Raw genomic sequence first — 22,810 nt, forward strand, 5'->3', positions numbered from 1 at the left:
CTGTGTAATTCCCTGCTTGTATGCAATTTAAAAAGCAATAGAAACAGTGCCCAATATAATGTACTAATCATTGGATGCAGGGAGTTACAGAAAAAACAGCATCTAAGCTGCTGCTGCTGAACTGAAGAACTGTACTTACTTTTGTGCACTGTAGAGAAAACTGCCAAAAACATGTATCTCTATTTAGATGCTACATAATAATAATACCAAAAATGTTAATTTATACTTTATAAAACAGCCACACTCTTATTGTAAATGATTTACATTGCACAGCTATGTGCAGACTGGCAGACTGGGAGCAGAAAGAGAGAGACACAGGCAGGAAATTGGGAGGGGCTTCCCTGCAACAGCAAATTTCAGCCGGTCAGTCAGTGCTGTGACCCCTTCCTGTGGGACACTGAAGAGACACTCCCATCTCTCATTTCAGCCTCGATGCAGAGCAGAAAGGTTCGCTCTGTAGTTCTAGTATAATGGCATTTTTAAGAAGTAAAATGCATTCATAACATATTTTGAGGGAGGATGAAAAAAATATCTGAAGCTGAGACGTAAAATGTCTCCTTTAAAATGCTTTCACTTTGTGGTGTTAATGTTCCTTTAATGTGTTTTATTGCATAAGAAAAAGGATAGTACAAATATGCAAGAGATTAAGGGGCAGATGTGAGTTCAGATTTTAATAAATAAAAACTCACCTAAGTTTCATTCCTATGGCATTTTAGAAGGATATTTCTCAATGGGTGAAAATTAGAACTCACCATTTGATAAATATGCTTTCAAAAATCTTATAGAAATGAATAGAACGTGGGTGATTTTTTATTTATTAAAATCTGAACTCACATCTGCCCCTAAATGTGACAATGATACAACAAGAAGTTACTATGTCCCAAGCCATAAGCGTTGAGGTGTGCTGCCTTGCAAACCAGTCCTATAGTGAAATTTCTACACTCCTGGACCAAAGCAAACACTTGATTTGCTACTCTTGTTGTTGTAATACTATGAGAAGTGATAACCACTCCTGGGGTTACGGGGTATTACCCTTGAAGAGATATCAAGCTAACATTTTGATAATATTAAGAACTTACTAGGACTTATATATTTTGAAAGTAAAACACCTGTTGTATATTGTGAAGGGACATTTGATTGTCCTCAGGGGCAGGAATTGCAAGACTTATTTTGCTCCCTGCTGGTAGATCATTTTTTTTCTCTGAACATGGAGCAAAACCAGAAAAGGACTGTTCATTCCACCCTATGATGCCTACATTCCAAGCAAGCTGCAAATGATTCACATTGCCTCAGTACCACATCCCTGCAATGTATTCTGTATAAAACAACATGCTTTTCTCTATGTATGTATGAGCCCGTTACATTCTTTACATAGACTGAATTGCTTTGAAAATTCTCCATATTAATAATGTTCTGGACAAAGTCCTGAGTCATGCACATTTTAATCTAATAAACCATTATGTTTAGGCTTTTAAATATTTTCTTTGCTTCATCTAGTACAGAGGTAGAAAAAAACTTAAAGATGTCAATAAAATCAGGATTGACTGAAGATGACCATATGCAGTAGACACATAAATAACAGGAGTTTAGAAATATACAGATGTATAATATAAACCAAAAGGTTTTTATATCATGTCCTAGATCCCATCATCTGGTTCAACATATGGTCTCATTGTTTCATACCATCCATGCTTTTGTGTAATTAATTATTAGGCAAGTGTTCTTTTCTTTTTTTAACTCTTTAAAACTCTTTGTTTGCAGAGAATTCAGAAGTATTTTTGGCATGTTTTTTTAGACAGAAAATGTCCACTCCCTCTGCTTAAGGGATTGCAAATGCATCCCTGCCTTTGTGACAGCTCACCTCGCCTCACTGCTAGTCCTGAGATTTGCAAAGAACTGAGGTAACATACCTATGGTGCCTTTTATGTGAGAAGAATTTATTTATTGGTACTTAAGAAACTATATGTATCTATTTTCTGCCACACTACAGCCCTTTTTCCTAATGATAAGCCTCCTAGACACACTCTCATTATTGGTTCATTAAAGTTCGCTGAACATGCTTGGATATGGTTAGACAGTTTAGCTGATTTTTACCATACTGCCTGACCATCTGGATGTGTATGGCCAGTTTGAGTCTATTAAGGCTGATAATCTTTTAATCCTTGTGGAGCAAGAGTTATTGTCCTTGAGGGAAATTTTTTTGCTGGCCTAAATGAAGGGTCAGACTGAGCAGGCAAGACACTGGGAAAAAACCCAGTGGTCCCTGGCTCTCCTGGCCCTGCAAGCCCAGACCTGCTCCCTGCCCTTACTGCTCCCTCTCCAGCCCTGGTTGCAGCAAAATAAGGAACAAGCATGTGGGGGGGGGGGGCTGAAGGGGTTCTGGAAAGGGCTTAGCAGCAGGGGCACGGAGCCCTTGACAAAGTTGTGCCGGTGGACTCGTCTTTTCACAATGCATTTGTATCAAATGTATTTGCCTGCTACAAGTGCCTTTTACACAGGTGCAGTATTTTTATTGCTAAATTAAAGGACGCTTACAGAGCAAAAAATAGTCTCCCTCACTAAAGTTGGGTCTCCAAAAAATACCCATAGCAATCACTAAGCCACCCACACTACACTGGGAGTGAGCTCCCCGTGCATGTGTCCATGTTGGGTGATGCTCAAGCGCATAGAGAGCAAGTCATATGACGTAGGAGAGGAGATGTTTATGTATCTTAAGCCACACATGTCTAATAATAGAAAGCGATCCATCAATATGATGTAAGAGTTGTGGATGCAGCTTAAGCCACACACATGTCCTATTATACACATGTTTGTATGCCAACATGGCCACCTGCACTGGGTGCTCCCTTCCAATTTCATGAATCTTGAAAGGTTTTCCTATATTTCTAAAAAGCTCTAAGTGAAAAAATTTACTACAAAAAACCTCTATGCCCAACTTTTCCAAGTAAAAGTTGTCAAGTTCCTATAGAATTAAATGAGAGCAGTGCTGATTTTATTGGACTGCTTTAAATTAAATTTAAATTTTTTTTTAGAGGTTTTTGAGGTATTCTTATTTTTTACAACATTGTTCATCACTTTTTTTCATTCTTTCATTCATCTTTTAATAAATTCCATGACAATCCTGGGTTAAGAGTTTGTGCTTTTAGTCATGGTTTCAAAAAATACTAAAACCTCTAAAATCTGACTTTCAATAAATAGGCATCCACATCTGATAAAAAAACATTTACAACATTAAATAATTTGTATCTTCTACCCCCAGTAAGGTACTGTTTTTTTGTTACAAAAGAGAGGGAAATCTTTTTTTAAAATTTGTATTATTTGATTAACATGGAGTCTATGGACTTCAACGAGTGAAGTTAGAGGTCGCCACAGTCCTCTAGAGTGAAATTTTGCCACTCTCCATTAATTTCTATGGGATTTTTAAAAGAGTATTTATCAATGGGTGAAAGTGAAAGTTCATCCTTTCCATTCGCCTTTCGAAATCCCATAGAAATGAATGGAGAGTGGCAGAATTTCACTCTAGAGGACTGTGGCGACTTCTAACTTCACTCGTTGAAGTCCATAGACTTCTTGTTAATTTAAATAATTCAAATTTTAAAATCAAATAGCTGTATTTGTTTATCTTAAAATTGTTAAAACACAGTATTTACCCTCATTTCTTAATTATTCCTGGAAGACAAAAAAAAGCCAGAAAAGTTGTGAAAACCATAAAAGGTTGAGGATCATTTCTCACATGAATATAATCAAACTTGTGTCAAACAATTAACAAATTAGAAAACAGATCAGAGTTCCAGATTTAGGTGCCATTCATACTGAGTTATTAATTTCTCAAAAATAGTGTGGTTATCTGGTCCAGAAAGCACACAAAATACAAAGAATGACATTTTTTTACAGGTAGGGGAATAGGGGGTTTACGGATAACCAATCTTTCTATAATTTAGATCTTCATACCTTAAGTTTACTTAAAAATCATTTAAACATTATATAAACCAAATAGGTTGGTTTTGCTTTCAGGTAGGAAGCAAAATGAAGGTAAAAAATTACAAGGTACTGTTTTATCATTACAGAGAAAAAGGAAATATTTTTTTTAAAATGTGGATGATTTAGATAAACTGGAGTCTACGAGAGATGGCCATCCCATAATTCAGAGCTTTCTGGATATGGGTTTCCGGATACCTGTATTTGTATTGTATTTGTTTTTCTTAAAATTGTTAAAACACAGTATTTACCCTAATGTTTATTTTAAACATTTCTTATTTCTTTTCATTCTTTGAAAAATACAATTTCAGGGCTTGGCCACAGACTACGAATATAGATGAATATGATATTGGATTATCTGAAGACTATAGACATCCATGAGGTGATTTCTTCTCATTTGAATAGTTTATGCTTTTAAGATTATCCAAAAGAAAACATATAGTCTATTGCCCGATTACTAACACAACAGCTTGAAAGCGTAAAATGGTTTAAAACAAACATGATCCATTGGTATGAACATGCTGTCTAGATGTTATACATAAAACCTTTATTTCTACTCAGGAAATATTGTAATTGTGTCTGAGTCATATTTAAGCAAAATGTTAGATACAGATGCTAATGTGTCATTTCAGAAGGAGAGAGAAAAAGAACCCCTGAATGCATTTTAGCAGGGGAAAACATACAGTATAGGATTGCTGACAAAGACAGAAGACCTCATTGTGACTAAAATTAAACGTAGATAAAGCATGAATGTGTATGCTGAACTGACAAATGGCAAAAAAATCAAAAAACTGCTCTTAACTGAACACAGCAAGTCTCATTCTTAATAATCTACTGTCAAAAAAATTTATATGACAAAACAAATAACTGAAACCTTTTACCCTCTAGGGGACAACATAAAGGAGATATTTATGAGATTTTTTTTTGTTTTATTGTGGCTATTAAATTCCATTTCAACTCTCTAAAGCATTCCGTGGACATATGCATTACACATGCTGGAATATTTTCTGACATTGATATAATATGGTAAATCTCCTCATGCAAATCAATAAACTATTATATAGTTCTGAAGTAATTTGTCATTGGACATTACATACAACTTAGTGTAAAGTATTTTTAGCATCACATTACACGTTTTTCCTTTTATAAAAGTCTAAATTCACCAAAAATTTAGTTTGCCTATGAATTTTTCCCATTTTCTCTCTACTTCCATGATTACGTTTTAAATATGTGTTCAATACTGCATGAAACATTCTTTTCTTAGATGGGTGGAATTAGTAAAGAATTTAACAATACCCTCTGGAAATTCGCCATCTGATGATTACATTACATTATTACATTATTACATTACATAACAACTATTACAAAAGGAGTTGTGCCTAAGAACACTAAATAGAAACAAGAGCCATTAAAATAAACAAAAATATAAAAAAAGAGGTTTTTCTAGTGACTTGAAAACGAGATTATATTTCCATGGTATAATTTTGGTTCAAACGTTGCACAAGGTTTTATTTTTCTAGAAAAGTTAAATTCAGCATTTTTTTTGCACTCATCTTCTTTTAAAGGGAGAGCAAATTTTTCACAAAGAAGTATATTCAGATGAAAACATTCCATGTTACCTGCACAAGTTAAGTTTAGAATTGTATCCTGAGGCTTAGGAAACAATAAGAGCAAAGGGAAATTCAATACAAAAACATATTTTACTGGCTTCTCATTTACTAGAAGAGAAACCTGAAATTATATGTGCTGTGGTAGTTGATTTCCAGAGAAACATATCACAAATACATTGCAGACACCTAAAACCTTTAATAGTCATTTTGCAAGAAAATCCTATAAAGAATTGTATAATAGATGATTCATTTACATCTCTCTTATGGTCAATCATAAAAGCACTAGGGTGTGACAATGGAACAAAATTAAAGTGGAAAAATGCTGTTTTTATATTATGGCTATAACTTGTTGGGAATATAGATGGTTATGCAACCATATTCTTAATTTAAATGGTGTTGCTATTGATTCTAAAGCTGCCCATACATAGAATGATATTTTCTTCTGACTTGTATATGGGGACAGAAATAATTTTCTCCAAGACCAATATCTGTAAGGTTTGCAATATATCAGAGTGTGGCAGAAAACCCTTTAGGCAAGGATCTTATAATGGTATGGATACAGTCTACTTACTATGAATTTGCAGAAGCCTCTAAAGTAAAATTGTTGTTGATGTTGATCAATCAAAGATCTGTTTATTTGTTGAACTCAAATTAATAGATCTTTGCTTGTATAGTGTAGCCAGCTTAACAAGAGTCAATATATAAGGACCCATCCAACTTTTACATTTAAAGCAATTAATCCTATTGCAAAATCTTGAAAAAAGTATACCAAAATTCAAAATTTCAGCTCTAATTAGTTCCTTAAAAAACCTAGATACATCTTTCACTAAAAGAAAACACTACAGGTTAGCACCTGCTGATGCAATTTTATGAAATTGCATAATATAAGTATGTGGCAAGCATAATTTTCCCTAAAATAGCTAAAGGATTTAGTAACAACAGCCCTTGTATTTCTGTGAAGCTGTGTTAATTGGCAACTGGTTCATTTATCTGTTACTACAATCATTATGAGTGATATATAAATAGTTTTCTGATGCCAGTTGTTCTTAGTAGGAAAATGTAAGACAGTATAGTACCATAGTAACATAGTAAGTTAGGTTGAAAAAAGACACATGTCCATCAAGTTCAACCTTTTTTTTAACCTGCCTAACTGCTAGTTGATCCAGAAGAAGGCAAAAAAAAAAACCATCTGAAGCCTCTCCAATTTGCCTCAGAGGGGGAAAAAAATCCTTCCTGACTCCAAAATGGCAATCTGACTAGTTCCTTGATCAACTTGTACTATGAGCTACTTTCCATAACCCTGAATTCCCTCACTTGTTAAAAAGCCATCCAACCCCTTCTTAAAGCTATCTAATGTACCAGTCTGTACGACTGATTCAGGGAGAGAATTACACATCTTTACAGCTCTCACTGTAAAAAAACCCCTTCCGAATATTTAGGTGGGACCTCTTTTCTTCTAATCAGAATGGGTGATCTCAGGTCAGCTGGAAAGACCTACTGGTAAATAAAGCATTAGAGAGATTATTATATGATCCCCTTATATATTTGTAACGCTAATCTGGGCTATCCAGATCACAAGGAGTTAAGTGCCCAGCTAGTGATATGAGCATGGGTTACATTGCAACTCACACATCAGGATCAGGGCCTTCGCTAAGAGAAAGTTTCCCATAAAGGTGTAGTGGAACTACAACACTCAGGAAAAAATAGGAAAATGATGGACGCCAGGAGGTTCTTATGGTAAACAATAGAATGGTAGTTTATTGTTACAAGAACAATGTCCCCAGGTTTACTCACAGTAGTTAAGAGGTAAAGGTAGATGTAACATCACATGCTAAAATAGGTTGGATGATGCAACTGAGGAATGTGACTCCCATAAGGCATTGTAGTCAAACAGTAATCAGGAATCCCAGGCAGATGTACCTTGAAGTGGTCCGGATCTCACCCAGCGGAGTGGTCATGGAGAAGAAGTCTAGCCTGACACCCTATCCACTGTGGTCCCTTCACTGAAGGCAATCAAGAAGCCTTTGGGAAGCTACTCCCTGCTACAGATCCTCGATGGAGCACAAAGCTGCTCTTGCTATATCTATCTCACTCTCCTACAGAGTCTATAGCAGTTATAACCTAATTCTAGCTAAACCTCATTCACGGGGTTCCCTGGTCCCTGACTAAGTCGCTAAAGGTAGAGGTCCCTTTAGGGTGGTGGCTTTACTCTGCCTTGGTGTACCCAGGCTCAATGAGCACAACCAGTAGGTAAGGACACCAGCAGCCAAAGAGGAAGATCCACCCCTTTCCACACACTATATGAATGTGTGGCAGGAAGTGGTCATTACACCCCTTGGCCAATAACTGAATACTTAAACTAGATACATGGGCTTTTGCCTAGTAACTAGGGAAAAAGAGGAAGGGTAGGGATTAAAGCATAGGAACCTATGGGTCCCTACATATTTATACCTAGTTATCATATCACCCCTTAACTTTGCTTGGGTTTTTCTGATAAGGGGTGCTTCCTTAATTTGGATCACCACACTGTTAGGGGGTTATTTATCAAAATCCGAATTTATCTCACTATTTTTGGATAGTCTCTCTGACCAAATCCGCACTGACTTTTCCCTCCTATTTATCATTAAATTTTCCCCAGAAAAAATTTTGTGCAGAAAAAGTCTTGATAAGATTGTAAAAAATCAGCTTCTGTGACTTTATCGGATTTGCCTAATGAATACTGCAACTTTTTTGTTTTTGACTCCGAATACTGCGACTTTTTCGGAAACCTATCCCAAATCAGGATATCTTTGGGACATCTGCCATTGACTTTTATATGAACTCGGCAGGTCTGAGTACTTTTTTATTCTGACTTTTAACACCATCGGGGGTTTAACTAAAAATGATGATTTTCCCCTTTAAAAGTTGAACCAGAAAAAATCAGACTTTGATAAAAGTCCCCTAAGTCTGCTAAAAATCATTTAAACATTGCATCCAGTAAGGATCTTAGTTGGGATCAAGTACCCTAAATGCTTAAATCTGAGCTAGGTAAAGGTGATAAAACCTTTGCTTGGAAATTATCTTTCATTTGATGTGGCAAACTGAAAAGCATTCAATTGCTTATTAAACATGATATTTATAAAATTACTTCTGAAGTTTATTGCAAATAAAATCACACATGAATTGCATAAGTAGCTAATAGACGGGATGTTTTGGGAGCTAGCATATGTATCAGTACATATATTTTGCCTTTTTGGTATCTTCAATAATCATTACAGCAACACTTTTTTTTGTATATGAGCAATGAATATGTTAAAATATTATTTTTTGTTTACAACACTTCTTGCTGATTTAATAAAACAATAATCATCTATATATCTTAACAAGTCTGTCCTGTTAATCTCATTTATATAGGCATGGCTTAAAGACCACATGGTATTGTTTGTGTGATTTGGGCATGGTTAAGACCAAAGGAGCTGGTTGACAACATATTAAGAATGAAAGTAGTATCCCTAACCATTTAGTTGTCTGTTAAAACAAAAAATATCCATAGCATTGCTGTACTACTGTATGTCTGTGTAGCATGTACACAGTCAATGTTATTTTTAATCATGTTTTATTTTAATCATGTAGCTAATAAAATTTGTCCCGTGCTGCATTTTACATTTCTGTAGAATTTAATATTGGTTGCTCAGTTATATCTTCTGTAAGCATATTGATATATTCAAAGTAGCTTCCTAGATTATATATTGACTGAGGGACAGATGTATGCATTTAATTGTTGAAGAACATAGAAGGAGAGGGCAAAAACAGCTTGTGGAAATGCCATTATTATGGGAGACAGTTCAACTACTTAACTAATAATACAAGATTAATGCTGTGTTCTCCTTCCACTAACATTAAACAATCAATAACACTGCTGCTCTGTCATCTTAATATTAAAACAAAGCCTGTGATGAATATGCCAAACATGTCTTTTTGAGATTTCTATAATAACTTTATATACTAGTGAATAGAAACTGTCAGTCACTGAGAACCAGCAAAAAGATCACTCATATTATCTACAGTTTTAACCTGTTAGCTGCAGCAAAAAATGAATTTGCCTAATTAATGACAGTAGTCCTTTTTATGCTTTGCATAATTCATATTCATTGATAGAGCTGTCTAAAAGGGATACCTTTTAAAGAAAAATGATCCTATTAGTTAGAGGTTTAGCCAAATCTAGGTTGACAAAGCATGGCCCGTTGTAGCCTTATCACAAGCTTTCTTAATTGTCATAAGCATTCTAAATTGATTATTCTTGCATTAGTATGAGACATTTCATTCATCAATGCATTGCTTGAAAGGAAATTTGTTTAATGGGTTTGAGGATCTCCATTAAATACTTGTTGATGGTTCATTTTTTCATAGTAGCTAGAGGGTGTAGTATTAACTTGCATGTGCTGAATACCAAGAGCAGATAATTTGTAAAAATATAGTAATGAAATAATAATGGTTAGGATTTACTTGAGATGAAATACATTAATCTTTCTGTTTATATTTTAATCTGTCAGTCCACTGACATAATATATAGACCTATTCTGAATTATATTATAGACAGCTGATAGTTTGGTGGGAATGCTAATTGGGGGTCTAGTGGGGGTGCAATAGGGACACCCACCGTATTCCCTTCCTTCTCCGTAGACTGCTGATGTGTGCGCCGTGTCTCTCTCTTCCAGGTTCACCTGCTCAGGTCTTTCCGGCTTTATTCGGCGTGACTGCATCTGACGTCATTGCTCCAGAACGTAATTAGAATATTTCAAGGAGCAGGGTCTTTTTGCATTGCCCAAAGTAAAAGTCTATCAAAGGTTTTAGACCCGGCCTGTGACCCCAACTACTCTCGCTTATCTCCTGATTCTGTACCACATTCCCAACAATCACCGACCTGGCCTGGCCATTGACTACGCTTCTTGTTTCATGTTCTACTACTATATGTTTGGTTCCCTAGCCTGCTCAGAACTCTCTCCTTGGTCCTCTCACACTAAGTCCCAGTTTCATCTGAGTAGCGGAGAGTTCCTCCCGAAGCCAAAGGCGGCTGCTAAAGGCAGAAGAGTAAGTCAAGACCAGGGTCCTTGGTGTTAGTTCTGAGTTTGGGATACCCTGCATTACAGTTTGTTCTTAAATATAAGAGGATCTATTTTATTTTTCTTAACATAACAATTATATGTGGACATGACCTAAAATAAATTTTTAAACATTATGATATGAACTCCTAATATCTGGAACATAGAGATTTAGGTGTAGCTTTTCACCAAGCTCTGCTTTGTTGGGGTATAGACCTTATGACAGTCACTTCTGCATTAGTTATTAAATGTTTGCAGACAATTCCCTTTTAAATCACATTTTTCATGTGGAGGCCTATAAACTAAAATTAGCCCTTCATAATATTGTTATTATTTAATCCTGTTTAAGAGGTCCATTAACTTTCTGTGTATTACCAAATTACTTAATTTTCATCTGGCACCTAAACATGTGATCAACAAAAATGGTTGGAGAGTATTGAACTATATCAACAAGGCTAAAATATTCCTCATTAAACACTTAAATGCTTATATGAGGAGGAGGATGGGTGTACCAGTATTGAGAAGAGTACTTGCAATGGAGGGACTATAGAATTTAAAAGGGCCAGGACAGATTTGGTACATCTTGAATGCGGATATATTCTACATGATTTCCAATTTATAAAATATATAACTTTATTTGTTCCAAATATGAGAATACGAGAAATGTATCAGCTCATGTAGCCAACAAATGTATCCGATTGTAAAAGTTCAGAATCTGCTCCTGGATCACTGAGCTGCCAGTCTGAAACATCACAGACATGAATATTAAACTTTGAACTTCAATTTTGGAAAACCGATAAAAAATAAAAAATGGAAAGCAATTGAAAAAAGTCTTTATTTCTGGTGAACAACAATCTGAAAACAACTCAATTGAAAACAGTGTTTGGAAGGTGAACAACCCATTTAATTGTATTTAGTAGATTGTGGTATCAATTAACCTAAAATAAATCTGTGTTCATGTCAAAACAACCATATTTTCTGTGTTTAAATGTTTTAATTAAGGTAAGGCACTTACAGAATAAACCAGGAAGTGACAAACTCTTGTTCCAATATAGTTACTCTGAAATACAGAGTGTAAACATCTACAGTATTTTATTATGACAGGTAATGGTTGGATATTCAAATTCTCTCTAAACATGAATAACAGAATGGCGCGCAGTGACATAAAAGGTTCAGACTTTGTGTAAATTGTGGTTTACACCTATTAATCACATAGTCATTCCTATGGAAAATAGAGAATGAGAAAGTATATAAAATATAAACTACTTATGAGAATGTATTTAAAATTAGAATTTATACATAGTAATAGCAAATCAGAAACAGACATAGGTCTAGAATTGTCTAACTGAACTGGTTTGACATTTCCCTTAAAGAGCAAAATAGTTCATTTAAGTGGTTGAAGAACAGACATTTATCAAATGGACTTGACAACTAATATTCTTCTAAAGTGAAAAATCTGCCAAACTGACATCAAAGTAGCACATATAGCATCTTGGACACTTAAACAATTCTGTCAACAAAAATTAGGAGTGGTACGTAGAAGGCAGGCAGATATTTAACTTCCTATGGGAGAAGTCCTATCCAGATATTGATTCATAAGCAATCGGATCCATGATAAATGAGAGTACATTTAGGGTCGGATGCAGTCACTGATCAATTATTCTTCATGCAACAGGGACAAACTCGATTTTTTATTTGCTGCTGTAACACAGTTTTAATCAAAGCTAATGCCTTGTTCATATTACATGTTTTGCACAGCCTATTTTTGTTAGTGATATCATAAATATTTCATATATATATATATATATATATATATAGACCAAATGTACAGGAACGCACAACCAAAAAGGATCCAAAGGCTGGGTGCCAGTCTGTTAAATATGCAAATCTTTCCTTCGATGACGGCACTCCAAATACAATCAAACTTAGACAGTCAATTCAATTCATATAGGTTTATTTTGGTGGACCAACGTTTCGATTCCGCACAGGAATATATATATATACATATATACTAAAGAAGGTAGCCTCAGCACTCTCAATATATAACCCCCTCAGAAAATATTCTTGCACAACTGAACTGTAACTTTCTTAAAAAAGACACTTTTAGTTACAAAGTTTGTGTTAAGCATGCATAAGCTGACGCACCCCGTCAAGGCAGTGTCCATGCGTCAGTCCTATCCTAAGTGAAAAAAATAAAGTGTTACCTTTGGGGGGAGACAGACCCCCAGCACTCTCAATATATAAGGAGGAGCAGCATTTCAGCTTATTTGTTTAAATTTTTTTATATTTTTTGGGGAGTTGGCTCTCCTTAAATGCTTGCTCTCCCAACCCTCGTCTAATTGTGTCTTTGGAAGAGATCATGCTAAATAAAGAGAAAAGCGGGTATGGTCTGTCTGTGTCTATTTACCCAGTTTTTATTTTTACACTGAACAATTCCTTTAAGCTCTGTGTTCTTATATGAGCTCTGTGTACTGTATATATTTTGTTTATTTATTGCATACGCCATTGCTAAAAATAAGATGATTGGGGCATGAAAATAGGAAAACAGATACCAGTACAGTCACTGAACTACCTTCACTGGCAGTAAACCCAAATTGTAAAGACATGGCTTTGGTCAAAAGCCGCAATCACTGACTTCATGAGAGAACTGCATCATCTACAGGCTATACCATATCCATTGATGGCAGTGGGGAGGGGGTGGAATCCCTCTGGGAAGAGATTTCAACTGGCCAAAAGGTTACAAAGAAAATTATCATTGGAGTATGCTACAAACCACCTTTCTCATTATCCCCATCTCTTTCTCATTATCCAATCTTGACCCTTTATAAGCCTGCCACTGACCTCTGCCCAGTGCTTGGTCATTAAGCTGTTCATGTGACCTTGTCATTGGTTCCTGTGTCGTCTGATCCTGTTCCAAGTTCCTGTGACCTGCTCTGTTCCTTATTCCAAGTTCCTGTGACCCACTCTGTTCCTTATTCCAAGTCATGTTCCAGTTCCTGCCTTGTTCCTGTACCCTGGTGCCCCTCCTTGCTCTGCTTTTGGATTCCCCAGTTCTGATTCCTGGCCTATTCCTCAACTTCATTTGTCTGCCACCTGCCTTGACTCTTTGGCCTGATTCTGGAATATGTCTCTGCCTGCCACTTTCTACAAATTCAATTTGTATATATGTTGTGAGCACCGTGAGTTGCAATCACTTCTCTAAGTTTATTAAAATATTCTTTCACTTTTATCATGGATTCTGATCTCCATAATGCTGTGTATGATTACACCCCTGGTTACGCAGTCTTCCGGCTTCCAACTTCCTGGAACTCAATGATGTCTCCCCAGGGAAGACTTGATGTTGCATACACAAATGAGGAACTAGTTATTGAAGGTTTCCTTCTTCTAGTCCCAATTCTAGTAATACAACTAATGATGCATGGTTCACGCATGAGGAAATTCAAAAGCGACTAGAACATATTAAGATAAGCAAAGGTTCGGGACAGGATGGTATTCATCCCAGGGTACTTAGCAAGCTTAGCTCTGTGATTGCCAAACCCCTTTACTAATTTTTTAGGATTCATTGAGGTCTGGCATAGTACAGAGAGACTGGCAAATTGATAAGATGGTGCATCTATTTAAAAAGGGACCCCGTTCTCAGCCTCAAAACTATAGGCTGGTTAGTCTGATATCAGTGGTAGGAAAGCTTTTTAAGGGATACGATACTGGCTTTCATTGTGAATCTTAATACTATGACTTTGTGCCAGCATGATTTTATGTGTAATAGATCTTGCCTGACTAATTTTTTTTTTTTTTTTTAGAAGGTGAGCAGATTTTGATACAGTGCCAAACAGAAGATTACTGGTTAAATTAAGGAATGTTGGCCTAGAAGATAGTATTTGTACCTGGATAGAGAACTGGCTAAAAGATGGATTGCAAAGAGTGGTGGTAAATGGAGCATTTTCTAATTGGACCAGTGTTGTTAGTGTAGTACCTCATGGCTCTGTACTTGGTCCTTTGCTTTATAATTTTTTTATTAATGACCTGGAGTTGAGCATTGATAACACATTGTCCAATTCTGGGCAGTGTCATTATGTGGCCATTAAAGTACTGTCTTGCATAAAAAAGGGCATAAACTCAAGGGATGAAAACATAATTGTGCCTCTTTATAGGTCCCTGGTAAGGCTTCACCTGGAGTATGGAGTGCAGAGACATGCAATTTAAACTGGTTAGAGGGATGGACGATTCAAATTATGAGGGTAGACTGTTGGGGTTGTTTTCTCTGGAAAAAAAATGCTTGCAAGGGGACATGATTATACCTTACAAGTGTGTTAGAGGACATTATAGACAAGTAGCAGGGGTCCTTTTTACCTATAAAAAGGATCACCACACCAGAGGCCACCCCTTCAGAATAGCGGAAAATAGCTTTAGCTTAAAGCAGTGTAGGTGGTTCTTTACAGTGAGGACCGTGAGCTTGAGTAATTCCCTGACAGATAATGTTGTGATGAATTCTAGGATCCCAGGGGGTGGCCCTTAGATTTTAAAATGAAAATTTTCTCTTAGGATTACCCAATGGCACATACCGCTAAAAAAATATATTATTATGAAAAAGGTTTCTTTACATGGAGCATATGAGCTGTTATATGCAATATATATTTATAGTGACCTACGTTGTTCGGGGGGTATCCTTTAAGGACCGCCATCACCTGTCTCTTGACTCTGTGTTGCACACTGACACTTACCAGAGGTCCCATCCCTATTCATGAAAATGCATTATTAATTATTTTTGCTCTTTGGTATAAAAAGTAAAGGTTTATATAATCAATTTATGTTAAGTATATCCACTTTTTTTTGCAATTCCACATCACAATTAAATCAATTTTTTCTTCCTCTAGGTTTGGTGAATTTATTGGTTGCTGATAATAATAACATGGTGTTGTAACTGCAGCATCAGCTATACAACAAGCATGCTGTAACATGGGAGAATTGTGTGATACAGTATACTGTATATAAACCGACCCATCTGATTGGAATAAATAGTATTGGATCATTTTGTGCTAATAAATATGTATGCCGCATATTCTTCTCTCTGACCTCTAATTATTAAATTTATTAAAATTCAGGTGTACCCTGTGTGGGAATTCATTTAAATAGTAGAAATGGCAATATATTTTGCAAAGGAAGACCCAATATGACAGTTAAGCATCTGTGTTTTATTCACAGCAGGGCTTTTTACAAACAAGATATTTTTCAATTTACACAACAAAGAAAAGCAAAGTTTAGTCTCTTGACACCTTGTCAGACTGGTACAGCTAAAGGGCTACTTTTGGCATTGCCTCTGTCACTATAAGGGCAACTTAATCCAGAAAAATTACAAATATTTAACTCACAGTTAATTGACTTTCTCCTTAACTCTCTCAGCTACTGCCCAACTGCTACACAGCTGCTCTTACTTCCTGAACAGAGAGCTAACGCACATCCCCTCCCTTTATACAGATGTAATGACTCATTTTCCCTGTACTGAGTTTCCAGCCTCAGTGAACAAAGCCTCTGTTATACCTTTCCTTGATGTTCATCACAGCTATTGTGCCAAAGCTGGCAGTCTTATAGTAAGTGATCTCTGAGCTGAACTACATACCTTATGTTAGTGTGTTCCTGATTCTCCTAGTGGAATCTAGCTGGTTGTGTTCAGGAAGGCAAATTGTTTTTTTATTGTTGTTTTGTTTTTAGTATTTGATTCCTATCTATTTTTTCCAAATACAACTTAGTTAATTATGTGGAGAAAGTTTCTGCTATTTGTTAAGTAAGACACAAGTATATACCTCTTCAAACTGAACAAATATAGTGTCCTATATACTATCCTTTCTGTAAAAGCAGTTTCTAAGGCTAAGGGTTCAATTAAATAAAATAAACCTTACCACCCTATAATAAAAATAAACCTTACAATCCTATAGACTAATTGAATCTAAACAACAAAGCATCTTGAGTTTTGGTTGGGGATGTTAGTATGATATATATTTCTAAACAGCCTTTATTTATTGAAATACAATTTTATTTCAAGGGTTAGTGACCCCTCAAACAAAAAGCAGAATGACTTACAAAATATAATTTTATTATTTAAAATAATTCTAGTTTTCCACTTTCTAATTTTAATTTTTCAGTCATTCAGTCCATCGCCCAGCTACATGGACTGGTGGCCCATCAGCCAGTTACAGTATATTAATAAAAGTTAACTCCAACTATAAATTGGAGTTTACAGGCATGCAGCACTTCTGATTGCACCTTAACACTATGATATTCCAAATAAGGCCATAGATACTCATAAAGCTGTTCATAATCTGTGTGACGTCTTTAGGCAAATGTATAGCAAAGTGCAAAATCTGGTGTAAAAAGAAGTGTTCCATTATCGATTATAAAAGAATAAATGCCGGCATTTGTTAACTCCAGCTTTTTTTTTTGTTACCTTTGAACTTTTTTGCCACCTAAAAATGATCCTGTGACTAAACCAGGTCCAGAGTGACATAAAATGATGGTATAATTTTGTGTCTATTTTTGTAATGAATTGTTCATACTGAATAGTGTTAATTTATATACCATCAATACATCTGAATGTTAAGAAAATCCAGCAGGCACACTGGTAAATTGCAAGTAGTGTATATATTTATATATTCTAGTGACAGAATGCATCATTTAAAGAGTAAAGGTGCCTATACACTGAGAGATCTGCTTGTTTGGCAATGTCGCCAAATGAGCGGATCTCCCTCCGATATGCCCACCTTGAGGTGGGCAATATCGGGCTGATCCGATCGTGGGCCCTAGGGCCCATTCATAGTATTGTAATACGATTGTTCGGCCCCAGGGCCAAGCGTTCGGATTCATCTGATATTGCCCAGTCGTTAGTGGGCATATCCGGTTAAGATCCGCTCATTTGGCAACCTTGCCAAACAAGTGGATCTTATAGTGTATGGCCACCTTAAGGGATAGGAGGAGTCAGGGCACACCCCCTCCTGAGTGATTTCATTGCATATCTACAATCTCCCAGTCCCAAGGTAGATGTGTATAAGAGTCTGAACAAAGAGCCAATAAAAAAGTTTATAAAAAGAGTCAATAAGGAGGTCAATAGGTACTTCAATGTCCATCTAAATTTCCATGCATTCTTTCAATAAACCTGACTAAAATTGTTTTCCTGTAATATCACTTGGAGTATGCAAGATATTAGCTAGCAATATAGGCACTGAAAGAGATGTTATGCCACCATATTTACTGTACATGTTTCCCTTTGAAGGTCCTAGCTATAGAATTTGTCTTGAGGAAAACAATTCCATACCCATGCATAACAGTTTTGCCTGGTAAAAGACTACTTTACCAAAGTAAGGGCTGGTTAATGATTGATAGTGTTTTCATTTCAATTATGGTTTTTATGCCCTTAAATGAATCACTAAGGTGCTCCTGACTTCATTTCATGGTAGGTAGAGTGCATTGGTTACTCTGAATTGTATCATTCAATTCATTTATGGTTATCTATCCCTTTAAATGAATCGCGCTGACTTCAGCACCTGCAAGGTAGACTGTATTGGTTACTTTGTATGTATCATTAATAAAGTTCATGTTATAAATATGTCATTGTTAGATAATAGTACAAGTACTGTATGATAAATAATTCTGTAACATGTTAAATATAAATGTCATGAGAATTTGTACTGCTTATTTCACCACTTCCAAGTCCACAGTCCAAAGTTCAAATAAAAGAATATTAGAAAATAAATCAATAAAATGATGTACACCAAATGAAATCTGCCAACCATAAATATTTTTTTCAACCTAGCCCTCTTGCACTGTTATTTTACTACATAAATTATTCCTGGCTTTCTCTTTGGGATATAAAATGATGATCATTTGCACAGTGAGACAGACAAATGATTCAATTCTTAGTTACAAGAAGCTGTTGACAATGATTACTGATCCTCATTTCTTTTATGCACATTACGTGGGGCAGGACATTCCTGGCTTAGTGGCCCTTCATGTTTATTTTAAAGTAAATCAGTCACTTGCATGATAATTATTGTGTCGGAAGACCAGTTTAATGTGTCTGAAAGTCATTTTTTCACCCTAATACAGGACAGTTAGACCAGATGAAATACATTAAAAATCAAATTATCCCAGGATATTTTTGAGCAAACAGTGAAGTTAATCATAAGATTTTTGTTGGGAAGTGCGCTCCATTTAGTAGAATCTACTAAGTCTCTAATCTACTAAATAAACGACTTTTAAACTAAAGTGGTTAAGAGATGTACATATTTAGATTATACAATCGGCAAGCATCCCTGTAGGTTTTTTAATCTATGACTTCTTAATTCTGTGTTAGTAATGGCATTAAACACTGATGCATATTACTTTTTTTGTCTATAACTACTTGTCAGTTTGTTGATGGGAATTCTTTCTCTAAATAGCTTTTCCTTTAATTATTGTGTAATCATATTGCATTATTTACGACTCTTCTAATTTGTTAGGAATACCATTTATAACATTTGGGGCACATTTACTAAGGGTCGAATTTTGAAGTGCAAACCCAAAGGAAAGTAAATGGTAGGTGCTGTTAACTAGGGATTTGTATCTTTTACGACATCCTCCCTTTTGTATAAATGGGGTGGGGCTTAAAATTTTTAAAAGGCTAAACATAATATCTGAGGGAACTGACCTAAAAGATACAAATTTGAGTTTCTAGTTATATGTATAATTTTTGCATATAATGTCCAAATCAAACTCTTTGCGTTGCACACTGCATACAGTATGGGAAATGTATTGACTTAAAACCAGTGTGACACATTGATTTCATTTTGCCTAGAACAACTCTCATTTGGGGGAATGTAATATGTTTCATTAGCACAAAAAATATTCACAAACTTCTACAGTATATTAGTGACCAAGATTTAACTTTTTTTCCATTTTTCACCTATTTCAGGCCTCCATGACTTCCTTGCTAAAGCTTTTGGCTTTTGCAAACGCGTAGTGTATGTAATAAAATGACACAATCACAAAGCTCCAAAAATATTTACATTTTTACACCAAAATTTTATCTTAACTCCAGAGCAGGTGTTAATGCTAACTTTTGCTTAGCAATAATGAGTATTATAATATTTGCCAACTAATGATGTTGGATTTCAAGCAGCACACATATTTACTTTGCCCCTATTGACTTCTACATGAATTTGCCAGCATTTAGATGAATTTTTACATTCAGCTTTAATGTGCTTTATTGTGCTTAATAAATCCAAATTCAAAATAGAATCTGAATTTTAAAAATTCTTCAATTGGGATAACAAATTGAATTTGAACATTGATAAATCAACCCCATAAATGGAGTTACATAGTTAAAATGGGTTGAAAAAAAGACCAAATTCCATCAAGGTCAACACCTCCAAACCCCAGTGCACATACATACTTACTGTATATATAGACCTTATCTGCACACTTAAATATTTAAATTCTAAATAGTTAGAGACATTGTATAAGCAATTTCAGTTCTTTCTAATTGTTGAAATCCTGGTGAGAATACATTAAAATGGAATGTAGCTAAATAAACTGTATTGAGTATAGATTAATTATACTTGCTGGAACCTTGTATGCAAGCAGTTAACACTAATCTAAGCATATTTATTATGCTGTGTAAAAAACGGCAAGATACACCACACATCACCAGGCTTTGCTGTGTAAAAAATGGCATTAAAAATGGCTTACTTTTTTTTACGTGTTTTTTTCTTAAAGTGACTTCCGCTGGAAGCAATGTAAAATAATGAAGGCAAATATGGTGTTCACATGGCAAAAAATTACACACACCATGCAATATTTTGGTGAATTTCATTTAACACAGCATAATAAATATGCCCCTTAGCTTTCCTAAAAAAAGTAGCTTTAGATTAAAATATTTAAATGTTACAGTGTTTCCAAGACATGCATCTATTCCCCCACACTGTTACCTGTACAGACAAGGGCAAAACCATTTTAAGATATTCATTCTTCTAAAGATTAATTCTTCTGACTTCTTAAAGTCATTCTTCTTGAACATGAGAATATAAAGGCATTAATAAAATTAAGCTATAGCATAAAAAGAATGGAACCAGGAACAGCAATCGCAGACCTATTGAAATGGTCCATCCCTTGAAGGTCCTTAAAGGGAATCTGTCGTCATTTTAAACTTTTTTTTTTTTTTTGCATTTTTATAAAAAACACACATCCATAAACACTGTCTGGCAAATAAAATGTTAATCCACAAATCCATGCATAAGTTATTTTAGTTTGTATTTTGTCATGGGGGCTTCCATTTCTGCTCATTACACATTCATCCTGTGCTGCTCTAACAGCAGGCACAGCATTACCTGTGTGCTTGGAGGCAGCCACTCTGTAATGAAAAGCCAGGTCGCACTAGACATGAGAATCTAGCTGTACACTCCCCCTCCCCTCTCTGCCCATGCGTGTGATGTTTGGAGGAGAGAGGTCACATGGTTTGCAGGGAACCAATTACTTTCACTTTCCTACGTCCTGCTCTACAGCTGCACTAGCAGCCCCTCCTCCCACAGACACTATCAAAGCTCCTGCCGTTCTTTAAGTTTGATCTCTGCTTTCCTTTGGAGGGGGAACTTTCTCTCCTTGCTGCCTTCCTAGTTTGTTTTACTGGTTACTAGATGAGGTAAAGGAGCTGTGAGTTCCCTCTGCTATCCACCTCACACACACTGTGCTCCTTTCCTGCCTGCAATACTTATTTTTTCATTAACTGCTTACTGCCTCCTTTCTCATGAGCTATTTTAACCCTTCCTAGACTTTCTCCTAAGTTTTCCTGGTTATTTTATCCTTTTTTTTATTCCCTGTCATCAGTCCTGGGAGTGTACTCCTGTGTTTCTGCCATTCATTTTTGTGTAAACAAATATAATAAACTATCTATATAAAATATTTTTTCCAGTGCCCAAAATTAATTTTGTGTGTTTATATATATATATATATATATATATATATATATATATTTATTTTTGAAACGTAAGTGGGGGCAGTGATCACAGGACTATCTTATTTAGGGAGATGTAGCGAACGGCGGAAAAAATGTTCGCGAACATATTCGCGAACTTGCGTCAAAAATGCGAACGGTTCGCGAACGTCGCGAACCCCATAGACTTCAATGGGAAGGCGAATTTTAAAAGCTAGAAAAGACATTTCTGGCCAGAAAAATGATTTTAAAGTTGTTTAAAGGGTGCAACGACCTGGACAGTGGCATGCCAGAGGGGGATCAAGGGCAAAAATGTATCTGAAAAATACATTGTTGACACAGCGCTGCGTTTTGTGCTGTAAAGGGCAGAAATCACACTACGTCACTCAGGTGATGTTTCTGGACACGGAATGTGAAAAAGCTCACACAGCTAGGTGGCACTTGGTTAAAGACTGGGCAAACAATGCCTGCAAGGGCAACGTATACAGTAGTGGATACAGAATATATTATTGCTGCTGTAAAAACATCACTCAGGTGATGTTTACGGACACGGAATTATTATTGTTATTTAGACAGAATGTGAAAAAGCTCACACAGCTAGGTGGCACTTGCATACCTCCCAACTGTCCCTCTTTTGACCACTCAACCCCCTGTCCCTCTTTTGTACTGGAAAGTCCCTCTTTTCTCTGCACTGAACAGCCAGAAAAAAACCAGTTTCTAACTTAATTAGCTTTTGGCAGAGAGCTCAGAACAGCTAACAGGTGCAAATAAGATACTTTGTAACAATTTTGACTCTGGTTGGTGCTGGTAGTGGTGAACTACTAGGAGGAGCAGCACACCAGTCCCTCTTTTCTCTGAACTGAACAGCCAGAAAAAAAACAGTTTCTAACTTAATTAGCTTTTGGCAGAGAGCTCAGAACAGCTAACAGGTGCAAATAAGATACTTTGTAACAATTTTGACTCTGGTTGGTGCTGGTGGTGGTGAACTACTAGGAGGAGCAGCAAACCAGTCCCTCTTTTCTCTGCACTGAACAGCCAGAAAAAAAAACAGTTTCTAACTTAATTAGCTTTTGGCAGAGAGCTCAGAACAGCTAACAGGTGCAAATAAGATACTTTGTAACAATTTTGACTCTGGTTGGTGCTGGTAGTGGTGAACTACTAGGAGGAGCAGCACACCAGTCCCA

The sequence above is a fragment of the Xenopus laevis genome, chromosome 4S (genome assembly GCF_017654675.1).
Source record: "Xenopus laevis strain J_2021 chromosome 4S, Xenopus_laevis_v10.1, whole genome shotgun sequence".
Classification (NCBI taxonomy): Eukaryota; Metazoa; Chordata; class Amphibia; order Anura; family Pipidae; genus Xenopus; species Xenopus laevis.